The sequence below is a fragment of the Bubalus bubalis genome, chromosome 20 (genome assembly GCF_019923935.1).
Source record: "Bubalus bubalis isolate 160015118507 breed Murrah chromosome 20, NDDB_SH_1, whole genome shotgun sequence".
NCBI lineage: Eukaryota > Metazoa > Chordata > Mammalia > Artiodactyla > Bovidae > Bubalus > Bubalus bubalis.
The window spans coordinates 61,111,081-61,123,486 of NC_059176.1; the positions used below are offsets into that span (position 1 = coordinate 61,111,081).

At 35.5% G+C, this 12,406-nt stretch overlaps 1 long non-coding RNA gene across 1 annotated transcript; it reads right to left on the reverse strand.

Moving 5' to 3' along the window:
* Positions 1-7,216: 7,216 nt before the first annotated feature.
* Positions 7,217-11,620, reverse strand: LOC123330833. The gene is made up of 2 exons (XR_006547026.1): positions 11,525-11,620; positions 7,217-7,468 (listed from the first exon to the last, which is right to left on the reverse strand). It is a non-coding gene; the product is annotated as an uncharacterized LOC123330833 (long non-coding RNA).
* Between the last annotated feature and the right edge of the window lie 786 nt (positions 11,621-12,406).

The following is a 12,406-nucleotide window of genomic DNA, read 5'->3' on the forward strand; positions in this document are numbered from 1 at the left end:
TTTTTGAAAGAGTTAATATTTGATTACATTGACTTTTTTTATTTTTTCCTATTCTATGCTTTATTTATTTATTCTTTTATCTTTATGATTTTCTTTCTTCTATTAACTATATGTTTAGTTTGGATCTTCCTTTTCTACTTTAGGTAGATGACTAAGTGATTTGAGATCTTTCCTTTTTATTACTATAACTCTTAAGTTTCCTCTTACTATTTTAGGTGCATCACATACACTTTGGTTTATTTTGTTTTCAGTTACATTCATATCAAAGCATTTGCTAAATTTTTTCATGATTTTTTCTCAGAATCATTGGTTAATAAGCAGTGGCTTCTCTAATTTCCATATCAGATCAGATCAGATCAGTTGCTCAGTCGTGTCTGACTCTTTGCGACCCCATGAATCGCAGCACTCCAGGCCTCCCTGTCCATCACTAACTCCCGGAGTTCACTCAGACTCACATCCATCGAGTCAGTGATGCCATCCAGCCATCTCATCCTCTGTCATCCCCTTCTCCTCTTGCCCCCAATCCCTCCCAGCATCAGAGTCTTTTCCAATGAGTCAATGCTTCGCATGAGTTGGCCAAAGTACTGGAGTTTCAGCTTTAGCATCATTCCTTCCAAAGAAATCCCAGGGCTGATCTCCTTCAGAATGGACTGGTTGGATCTCCTTGCAGTCCAAGGGACTCTCAAGAGTCTTCTCCAACACCACAGTTCAAAAGCATCAATTCTTCGGTGCTCAGCCTTCTTCACAGTCCAACTCTCACATCCACACATGACCATAGGAAAAACCATAGCCTTGACTAGACAAACCTCTGTTGGCAAGGTAATGTCTCTGCTTTTCAATATGCTATCTAGGTTGGTCATAACTTTCCTTCCAAGGAGTAAGCGTCTTTTAATTTCATGGCTGCAGTCACCATCTGTAGTGATTTTGGAGCCCATAAAAATAAAGTCTGACACTGTTTCCACTGTTTCCCCATCTATTTCCCATGAAGTGATGGGACCAGATGCCATGATCTTCGTTTTCTGAATGTTGAGCTTTAAGCCAACTTTTTCACTCTCCTCTTTCACTTTCATCAAGAGGCTTTTGAGTTCCTCTTCACTTTCTGCCATAAGGGTGGTGTCATCTGCATATCTGAAGTTATTGATATTTCTCCTGGCAATCTTGATTCCAGCTTGTATTTCTTCCAGTCCAGTGTTTCTCATGATGTACTCTGCATATAAGTTAAATAACAGGGTGACAATATCCAGCCTTGACGTACTCCTTTTCCTATTTGGAACCAGTCTGTTGTTCCATGTCCAGTTCTAACTGTTGCTTCCTGACCTGCATACAAATTTCTCAAGAGGCAGATCAGGTGGTCTGGTATTCCCATCTCTTTCAGAATTTATATTTTTTATTTCTCAAATATCCTTCTGTTATTGATTTCTACTTTTATTCTGTTGTGGATTGACTACATGCTTCTGGTATTAATTTTAATGTTTAATAAAAGTTAATGAAACTTGCTTTATGTCCAAACATTTAGTATATCCTGGAAAATGTTCAATGTGCATTTGAGAAGAATGTATATGCGATTCTTATTCTGTGAAGGTTTCAGAGTTTGCTATGAAGTCCTGATGGTTTATACTGTTGCTCAAGCATTCTGTTTCCTTGCTGAGATTCTCATTTAGCTGTTCTATCCATTTTGAAAATGGAATATTGAAGTCTCCAAATATTGTAATTGAATTGTCCCCATCTTTCTTCAATTCTGTCAGTATTGCTTCAAGTTCATGTGGGTTCTGTTTTTAGGTGCATACATGTTTATGCTTGTTATACTTTTCTGATGAATTTTCTCTATTATTATAAAAAGTCACTCTTCATCTCTAGAAGCCCTTTTTGCTTTAATGTCTCTCTTTTCTGATGTTCAGTTCTTTTGTGGTTATAGTTTGCAGGTTGTTTCAGATTGCACATTTGAATCTACAGTGTGTCTCCTGCATGGGATTTCCTTGGTGGTCCAGTGACTAAGACTCCATGCTCCCAATGAAAAGGGCCCAGACTTGATGCTTGTCAGGAAACTAGATCCCATATGCTGCAACTAAGTATTCTTATGTTCCCATGCTGCAACTAAAGATTCTGTGTGCCATAACTAAGACCCAGGGCAGTCAAATAATAAAATAAATAAATATCAAAAAATAAGGTGTGGTACTTCAAATATGACAATCTTTGCCTTTTGAATGCAGTGTTAATTTGCATTTAATGTTATTGACATGGTTGTGTGTATTCTGCTATTGTGTTTTTGTTTTCTATATAACGCGTGTATTTTCCCTCTATTCCTCGTTTTTTCCTTCTGTTATAGTTACTTGAGTATATTCTAATGAAATGCTTTAAATATCTTAATGATTTTAGTCATATTTTGTGTTATTTCCTTAGTAGTTGCTGTCAGAACTACAATTTCCTTGTCAGTATTTTATACTTTTTAGTGTATAGGTTTTTCACCTCCTTAGCTAAGTTTATCCCAAGTATGTTATTCTTTTATACAATTTTAAATGAATTATTTATTTCTGTTTCTGATAGTTTGTTACTAGTGTATAGAAATGCAACAAAGATTAAAGACAAAAAATATTGTAGATGACTCTATAACTAAAATGAACAGTAAAGGGATAAGCATAAAAATTTTAAACATGACTTCAAAAACATAAAATGTGAGGGAGGAAAGTAAAAAGTGTAGATCTTATAGAATGTGTTAGAACTTAAATGACTACCAGTTTAAAATAAGTGGATATAGTTGTAGGTAAACATATAAACTCCATTGTAACCACAAATCAAAATTGGACAGTACACAAAAAGTAGAAAGGAAGGAACACATGAATACTGCTAAAGAAAATAATCAAACCAGAAAGGATGAAAGAAAAGGAAAAAATGAACAGAGAAGAACTACAAAAGTAACCAGAAACAAGTAATAAAATGGCAATAAGTACATGCCTGCTGCTGCTGCTACTGCTGCTAAGTGGCTTCAGTCGTGTCTGACTCTGTGCCACCCCATAGGCGGCAGCCCACCAGGCTCTGCCGTCCCTGGGATTCTCCAGGCAAGAACACTGGAGTGAGTTGCCATTTCCTTCTCCAATGCATGAAAGTGAAAAGTGCAAGTGAAGTCACTCAGTCGTGTCCGATCTTAGAGACCTCATGGACTGCAGCCTACCAGGCTCCTCCATCCATGGGATTTTCCAAGCAAGAGTACTGGAGTGGGGTGCCATTGCCTTCTCCAAGTACATGCCTATCAATAACTATTTAAAATGTTAAGCTAAACTCTCCAGTCAAAGGACATACTATGGCTGACTGGATTAAAACACACACACACACACACACACAAACAAACAATAAAACAAGGGGACTCATATGTATGCTGCTTATTTTAGAGACTCATTTTAGAGCTAAAGATATACAGAGACTAAAAGTAAGGGATTGAAAAAGATGTTTTATGAAAACAGAAATGCTAAGAAAGCCAGGGTAAATATTCATGTCAGGCAAAATAGACTTTAAGCAATGTCTATAACAAAATATGGCATTATATAATAGTTAAAGGATCAATATTATTATTATTATATTGATCTTTTAACTATTATAGAATGCCATACTAAATAAAATATGCTTGCTCCTTGGGAAAAAAGCTATGACCAAGCTAGACAGCATATTAAAAGGCAGAGATATTACTTTGCCAACAAACATACATCTAGTCAAAGATATAGTTTTTCCAATAGTCATGTATGGATATGAGAGTTGGGCCATAAAGAAAGCTGAGAGCCAAAGAATTGATGCTTTTGAACTGTGGTGTTGGAGAAGAGTCTTGAGAGTCCTTTGGACTGCAAGCAGATCAAACCAGTCCATCCTAAAGGAAATCAATCCTGAATATTCATTAGAAGGACTGATGCTGAAGCTAAAAGCCCAATACTTTGGCCACCTGATTTGAAGAGCTGACACATTTGAAAAGACCCTGATGCTGAGAAAGATTGAAGGCAGGAGGAAAAGGGGACAACAGAGGATGAGATGGTTGGATGTCATCACAGACTCGATGGACACGAGTTTGAGCAGACTCTGGGAGTTGGTGATGGACAGGGAAGCCTGGAGTGCTGCAGTCCATGGGGCCGCAAAGAAGCAGACACCACTGAGCAACGGTACTGAACTGAACTGAACTGAAAGGGATCAATAGGGCTTCCCAGGTGGCTTAGTGGTAAAGAATCTGCCTGCTAATGCAGGAGACAGAAGAGATGTGGGTTTTATCCCTGGGCTGGGAATATCACCTGGGGTAGGAAATCCCAACCCACTCCGTTATTCTTGCCTGAAAAATTCCATGGACAGAGGGATCTGGTGGGTACAGTCCACGGAGTCACAAAGAGTCAGACACGACTGAGAATACATGCACAAACACACACAAATACATACACACACACAAAGGGATCAATAAAGAAGAGGCTATTATACTCTAAAATATTTGCACTCTATAAAGGAATACCTAAATATATAAAGCAAGTATTATTAATGGATATAAATAAAGAATTTGATAGTGATACATATAATAATAGGGCACTTATTCACCATTTCTTGTTTTTATTCCTGCCTTTGTACTTGAGTTTCAGTCTGGTACCATTTCCTCACTTCAGTGCAGTTTTATTTACACACACTTTACCCCCTTATTGTCAAATATATTACATTTCTATATGTTAATTCTCAACAATATAATTGCTTACATGTTGTTTTACTAATTTCTTTTTAAATGAGTTAAGAGAAGAAAGTATAAAATTGCCAATTACCTTGTCTTTTGTAATTGAATACATAATTCTCTTTTGAGTGCTCTTTTTTTTTTCTTTTTCTTTCTGTGGATTTGAATTTCTGACTATTGAAACTTGATTTCCATCTGAAGAACTTCCTTCAGTATTTCTTATACAGCAGGTGTTCTGGAAACAATTATCTTGGAATTTGTTTCACTTAGGAGATGTTTCAAAGAAGGCAATGGCACCCCACTCCAGTACTCTTGCCTGGAAAATCCCATGGATGGAGGAGCCTGGTAGGCTGTAGTCCACGGGGTCACTAAGAGTTGGACACAACTGAGCGACTTCCTTTTCACTTTTCACTTTCATGAACTGGAGAAGGAAATGGCAACCCACTCCAGTGTTCTTGCCTGGAGAATCCCAGGGGCGGGGGAGCCTGGTGGGCTTCCATCTATGGGGTCGCACAGAATCGGACACGGCTGAAGCGACTTAGCAGTAGCAACAGCAGGAGATGTTTACTTCACCTTTATTTTTTCAGAGATAGTTTTTTTTTTTTTTTTATGACACTAGTTGACAATTATTTTCACTTTCAGGACTTTGAATATGTCACCCCGCTGCTTCTGACCTCCATTGTTTCTGATAGAAAGTCAGTTGTTAATCTTTGTGTAATTTCCTCATGTGTGTGTCCTTAGTCTCTCTGCTTTCACAGTTATATTTTTAATTTTGGCTGCTAGCAGCTTGACTATGATGTGTCTGGGAGTTAATATATGTACTTGCTTTTATCTTACTTAGTTTGTTGATGTGGGGGGATGTTTAAAGCTTTCATCTAATTTTGGCAGTTTTCAGTTATATTTCTTTGAATATTTTCCCTGTCCATTTCTCTCCTTTACTTCTTGAAAATGAAAGTGAAAGCCACTCAGTCGTGTCTGACTCAGTGACCCCAGTGGAATTCTCCAGGCCAGAATACTGGAGTGGGTGACCTTTGCATCTCCAGGGGATCTCCCCAACCCAGGGATCAAACCCAGGTCTCCCACATTGCAGGTGGATTCTTTACCAGCTGAACCACAGGGGAAGCCCAAAAATACTGCAGTGGGTAGCCTATCCCTTCTCCAGTGGATCTTCCTGACCACTGGGGTCTCAAACTGGGATCTCCTGCACTGCAGGCAGATTCTTTACCAACTGAGCTATCACTGAAGCCCTTTTCTCAAGTTACTCAGTTGTGTCCCACTCTTTGTAACCCCATGGACTGTACAGTCCATGGAATTATCCAGACCAGAATACTGGAGTGGGTAGCCTTTCTCTTCTCCAGGGGATCCTCCCAACCCAGGATCAAACCTAGGTCTCCCACATTGCAGGTGGATTCTTTACCAGCTGAGCCACAAGGAAGGCCCAAGATGCTGGAGTGGATAGCCTATACCTTCTCCAGTGAATCTTCATTACTCCGGAATAGAACTGGGGTCTCCTGCATTGCAGTCGGATTCTTTACCAAATGAGCTACCTTTACTTCTTATATACCCATTATATGAATTTTAGTGTATTTATTGATGTCCCACATTTTTCTAAGACTTATTTTCTTTTCATTCCTTTTCCTCTATTCTTCAGATTGTAATGTATCTATTGAATCAATATTAAAGTTTTCTCATCCTTTATTTCTGCCTGCTTATATCTATTTCTCAGTCCTGCTAGTAAATTTTTGATGTAGTTGGATTTTAATATCAGAATTTCCATTTGGAAATTTGGAAATTGAAATATCCAATCATTTCCATATTTTGTATTGATTTACATTATTTAATAATATTATCATTATACCTTCCTTTAATTATTGAAACATAGTTAACTATAGTATTTGAACTTATTTACAATTATTGCTTTGAAGTATTTGTCTGCTAAATTCAACAACTGGGTCTCTTCAAAACCAGCTTCCATTTTGATTTTTTATGCATGATTCAAAATTTCCTTTTTCTTTGTAGTTCTTAATTTTTTGTTGTTATTAAAAGCTGAAAACTTAAATTGTATGTTTTAGCAGCTCCATATAATATTTTCCCAACTCACACATGCCAGAGGTTGTCATTATTTTTTGCCTGTTTGTTTGCTTATTTGTTTAATGACCCTGTTGAACTAATTTTGGAAATCTGGTTCTCTTACAATTTGAAACTTCAAATCTCCCCACTCAGATTATAAAGCTCATTTTTATATTGTTGTCTGGCTTGCTAGGCATTGACCCTGCATCAACATAAGCCACTTATTAGTCAAAGGCCATATTTAAGCCCACTTAGCAAGGCTAATTTTACCTTTTACCACTGGATGTATATGTAGCTTGAAGGTAGTTACCACGGTTCAGGGAGTTCATTTGTTTGTTTATCTATCTGTATATCTATGTATTTACTTAATATGTTTCAGCCAGTTACTAGGCCTTAGAAGTATCATCTCTGATTTCTCCTGAAAGGGCACAATCTTGAACATGCACACAGTTTTCCAGATTACCAAGGATAATGATATAATTTTTATGTTTGTGTTCGTGGGAGTTACATTTAGGTTAGAATAGGTTATTAGGATTAGTTATTACACAGCCAGTGTTTGGTCAAAAGTCGTATTTAAAACTTTTGTGCCCGTGAAGTTCCATGTTGATAATTATGTAGGTGGTTTGGGCATGCTTTCAAGTAAGCATTTATCTCCTTGGTCACCCTGGTCCAGCACAGAGCACTTGCAGTAGTCCTTCTCCGATATCAAGCCTGGAGAGGAGAGAGGGGTTAATGGAGCAGGTAGAGGCTTCAACAACACAGATTCTCACTGCTATTACTGAGTTTCAGTAGATTTTCTTGAACAAATATTTCTTAACCTGTGTATGCTCTTGGGATACTTTTCATAAACTACCAGTTAAGTTGCTGTTTTACTAGAGAGAGAGCTCAACAAGCTTCTAATCCAACATTCTGAAAGTACTAATCATTAACACCAGTTTTCAGTGTAAAATTTGTCTCTTAATTTAGCTTCAGGGGACATCTATGAGGTCCATTTGAATCCTTGCTTTATGTACCTTTTTTCTATTGCTAATTTATTGAACTTACTACCAGAAGACTCCAGGATAACTGTATAAACTATGGTCATTGCTAACTTCTAAGAGGAGCCCAAATAAGTACTTGAGTCAGTCATTTATTTTTTGAACTCCATGTGTCAAGAGAAAATAAACCTTCCACTTAGAGACCATTACATAAGTACCCTAAGCTGAATTCTTGATGACAAGGGTACTCCTTCTGGGATAGTTACAAAGCCATCAATCAGATTATTTATTTGAAGAAGTAATGAGGTTGGTAAAGTGAATAAAGATAAATCATTTGAACTTAGTTTCTAATCTGAAAGCTACTAAACTACCTTTATACTGAGTCATTGTCATACTTCATAATGCCTGCAGTACCCCCAGTTCTTTTAAGTAGTGAAATCCAGAGTACAAGACAGCATTACTTCTGAAATTACATCCTAGGGTATCCTTGCCATAAATACCTATTACCAAAGGCAATCTGTACGTGTCTCTTTCTTAGAACCTTAAAAAGCCTAGCTATATATCTTGCATTTTCTACAGAGAATTATCCCCAAACATCTACATTGGTTAAGACAAAATGAAGTTTCCATTCTAATCACAAATGAATCTGCTTTGTTCATATTGCATAGCTAACTTATGGTTCCCTGACTCTTGCTTTTGTTGTTGTTTTTTTGCTTAATTTAATAGAAAATCCAATTGTGTACATATAAACATAGTATAATTGCCACAAGCAAGTGAGCATTACAATGAACTGTTGGCATTTTTTGGAGTTAAAGAAACCCATGATATATGAGTGCTTCTCAGGTATGATTGATACAGACAATTTTAACCATTTCCACCTAACATAATGTTAAAGTTTTCACTTTCTGATCAGCCAATTTGATCCGTGTCAATGAAGTGTATCACAAACTCATTTCCCTTTTTTTTAAACTTATTAAAGACAAGAAGCTACAAATGTCATTATTTAAAATACTTCCCCCTTAAAATGTTCCCAGCAGATATTTACTTAGAGAAAATGCTGGCTGTCTTTGCAAGACACAGAAGTGACATTTCTTGAGGGTTCTAGTTGAAAAATTTGTCTTTAACATCATGTTTTTAAACATTATTTTGTTTAAATAATCTTCATTATCTTGAAAACTTGGAGAAAAGCAAAGAACACAGCCCCCTAATCTTTGAAACACTCTTTGATGTAGTGACAAATAAAAAGATTCCAACTTCTCAGAAGAATTTCTCTGTGACTTCTGAATGCCATAGTCAGAGTACTGTCTTTTTTAAACATTACTAACTTACTTGATTAATGAGAAAAAACCTAGCAAACACAAACCTAAAATTTGTTTCCTCCCTAAGTTGTTGATTTTTCTACATTTTCCCCTCTATGCAAAATACAGTTTTAATTGCCCAACACCCATTGGAAGATGTAAAATACAGTGTAAAAAAACTCTACTAGACTAGTTGAGGAAACTTGAGCCATATTTTCTAATACTCAGAGTGTAAAATTCTTTTTATTTGGATATTTTCTTCATTCCTTATGTATTCAAAGACATTTTTTTCTCATTTTTTAAAAGCAAATCAGAAAAATAATGAATTCGCTTTCTGAGATTCAGCAGAGTTAATTGAGTGCTAACTAAAGAACTGAGCACAGCTCAAAATGATTTGTTGCTTCTTACAAAATAATATTTTAAACAAATAATTCTAGCTATCAAAAATTATTTTTTGTTTCTTTGTTTTTTTTTTCCATTCTATTGTTATATTCAAAGTTCTATCACTCCAAGCTTTCCACTTTCTCCTATATTTTGCCCTCCACAATTTCCTCTAGGAATTTTTCTGGACTGACACTCCCTCACATAAAAATTCACAGCCATGCAGTTTGACCAAAGGACTTCAAGATACTTCTTAAGTAAGATCCAAGGTTTCTTTGTGGAACTTTGAATTTTCTTACACTTTTAAAATCTTCCTATAGTCTTAAAGTCTACATCAGTTGCAAGGAACTATAAGCAGAGTGAAGTTTACTAGAACTCATAAATTGATAGTACAAAGCTTACTGTGTAAATCCCTTCACTATCTTATTTAATTCTATATTTGGCTTCATGACAAAGACAGAAAATTGATATTTCATGTGTGTCAAAATAAAGTTTCTAAATTTTTCGTCCATTACTTAAATGGGAAGTACTAATAGTGAAACAATTTTTTCAGTCTTTCTTTCAGAAATCTGTGTCTGTCAGTGTCCATGTCTGTGTCTTACTTATAAAGCTAAAGGAAAAGACACCACATTAAATTTAGAAAATAAAGAAACAAAAAAGAATACAATTTTCTTATCAACTAGAGATACTTGCTGTTAACAGGTTAACATGCCTCTACCCAACATTTCACATGTATGTATATATATATATAGATATATATATAATGCCCATATACATATATATATATATGATGCAAAACAGACATCATTATGCTTTTTTATTTAAAACTATATTAGGATAATTCTTGTGTCAGAAAATATTCCTCAAAATAATATCTTTATTTGTTCATGAAACTTACCATACTTTTGTACATGAAAATTGCTAACAATTTTTTGCTCTTTTAAGAATGATGCCATTGGACTTCACTGGTAGTACAGTGATAGGAATCTAACTGCCAGGGCAGGAGACACAGGTTCGATTCCTTGTCCAGGAAGGAATGCCATAGAGTAACTGAGCCCATGCATCACTACTAAAGCCTGAGCACTTTAGGGCCTGCAAGCCACAATTTCTGAGCCTGTGTGTGGCAACGACTGAAGCCCAGGCACCTAGGACCTGTGCCCTGCAACAAGAGAAGCCACCACAATGAGAAGCTAACACACCACAGAAAGGAAGAGTAGCCCCCCACTCTCGGCAACTAGAGAAAGCTCGCATGCAGCCATGAAGACCCAGGACAACCAAAAATAAATAAAGAGAATGACACCATAATAAACATCCTATGTACAAAGTTTGTAAACATACTACTTATGGTAGTATGGTAGACATATAGAAATGAAATTAATAAAACAAAATGCATAGATATTCTTGATTTTTGACAATACTTTGACAAGCTGCTTTCAAGATACTATTGATAATTTATACTTTCACCTATAGAAAGTGGCATAATTCATCAGAAACAGTCAAATTTAGCTGAATTATTTTAATTGTTAGGCCAAAACACAAACTCCAATATTACACTGTTCTTAACTTTTCTCTTTATTGTTAGCTTGAAAGTCTAGCATTCAATATTTGCTTATTGAAGATTTATGACCTTGCATATGTAAATTTTTATTAAAATCTTTTGAATATTTAAACGGAATGTTGAATATCTTATTCATTGGGTTTTTTTTTTTTTTTTTTTTTGCTTTTTTTGTTGTTGTTGTTGTTGTTTTTTTTTTTTTAATTTTATTTTATTTTTAAACTTTACATAACTGTATTAGATTTGCCAAATATCAAAATGAATCCGCCACAGGTATACATGTGTTTTTAAGTCTTTAAGCATAAATGATAATAATTCTTTGTCTTTTTAATTTGTTGTAAATATATTTCCATTTTTTTATTTTTAGCTTTGCCTTAAGGTTACAAGAAGTATAAAAATTTTATATGTTACTATCTACCTGAAACTTTCCCTGTACTTTTACACTGTAGCAATTCCTTCTCCCTCCTCAAATTAAGTAATATAATTGTTCATAATTGTTCTGAGCTTAAAGGAAAAATTATTTTATGCATGACTGTAATATAAATATTTAACATACTTTCGAAAAATAGTAGCCGGTTTTCTCATGATGGTTTATTGAGTAATTGATCACTTTCCATGTCTTTGAAATGTTTTCACTATCATGTTGTAAACTGAAATACAAACACACAAACACACCAACCAAAAGATATTTACTTTAGAATCATAAATATTTTTTTTAATCCCTAAGTGTATTCCCGAGTAACTTCTTTAATAATTGTAGCTTTAAGTTTTAATATAATTGCCTGGAGAATCCCAGGGGCAGGAGAGCCTGGTGGGCTGCCATCTATGCCGTCACACAGAGTCGGACATGACTGAAGTGACTTAGCAGTTAGCAAAGCAAGTATGCCTCTACTTATGTACATTTTCAAGTATGTCTTTCTATTCTCATATTCTTCTAGATTAACCTTAGAATATATTTGTAAGTTTTAGAGCATTTCATTGGAATTTGCACTAACCATATAGCAAGTGGTTATAAGAATTGCTATTTCTTCCAGTCTCAGTACACCTTCCAGGAACAAAGGGACATTGGGATACTAATATATGCATTTGTATTTGTATATTTTGTTTTAAAAAATTATTCCGTGCTTCTTGTACCTTCCTTTGTACGTTTCTGTGATTTAATTGTAAGTTTACATATATTTCTCTTAAGTGTTAGTTGCTTAGTCATGTCCAACTCTTTGCAACCCCATGGACTGTGGCCCTCCAGGTTCCTCTGTCCATGGAATTTTCCAAGCAAGAATTCTGGAGTGGGTTGCCATTTCCTCCTCCTGGGGATTTTCCCTATTGCAGTCAGATTCTTTACCATCTGAGCTACCACTTTTGTTAATCCTAAAAAATTAATGTTTTGGACTGCTGTAGGATCTTATTCTTTTTCTTTTAATAGGTTCTGGATTCTTAT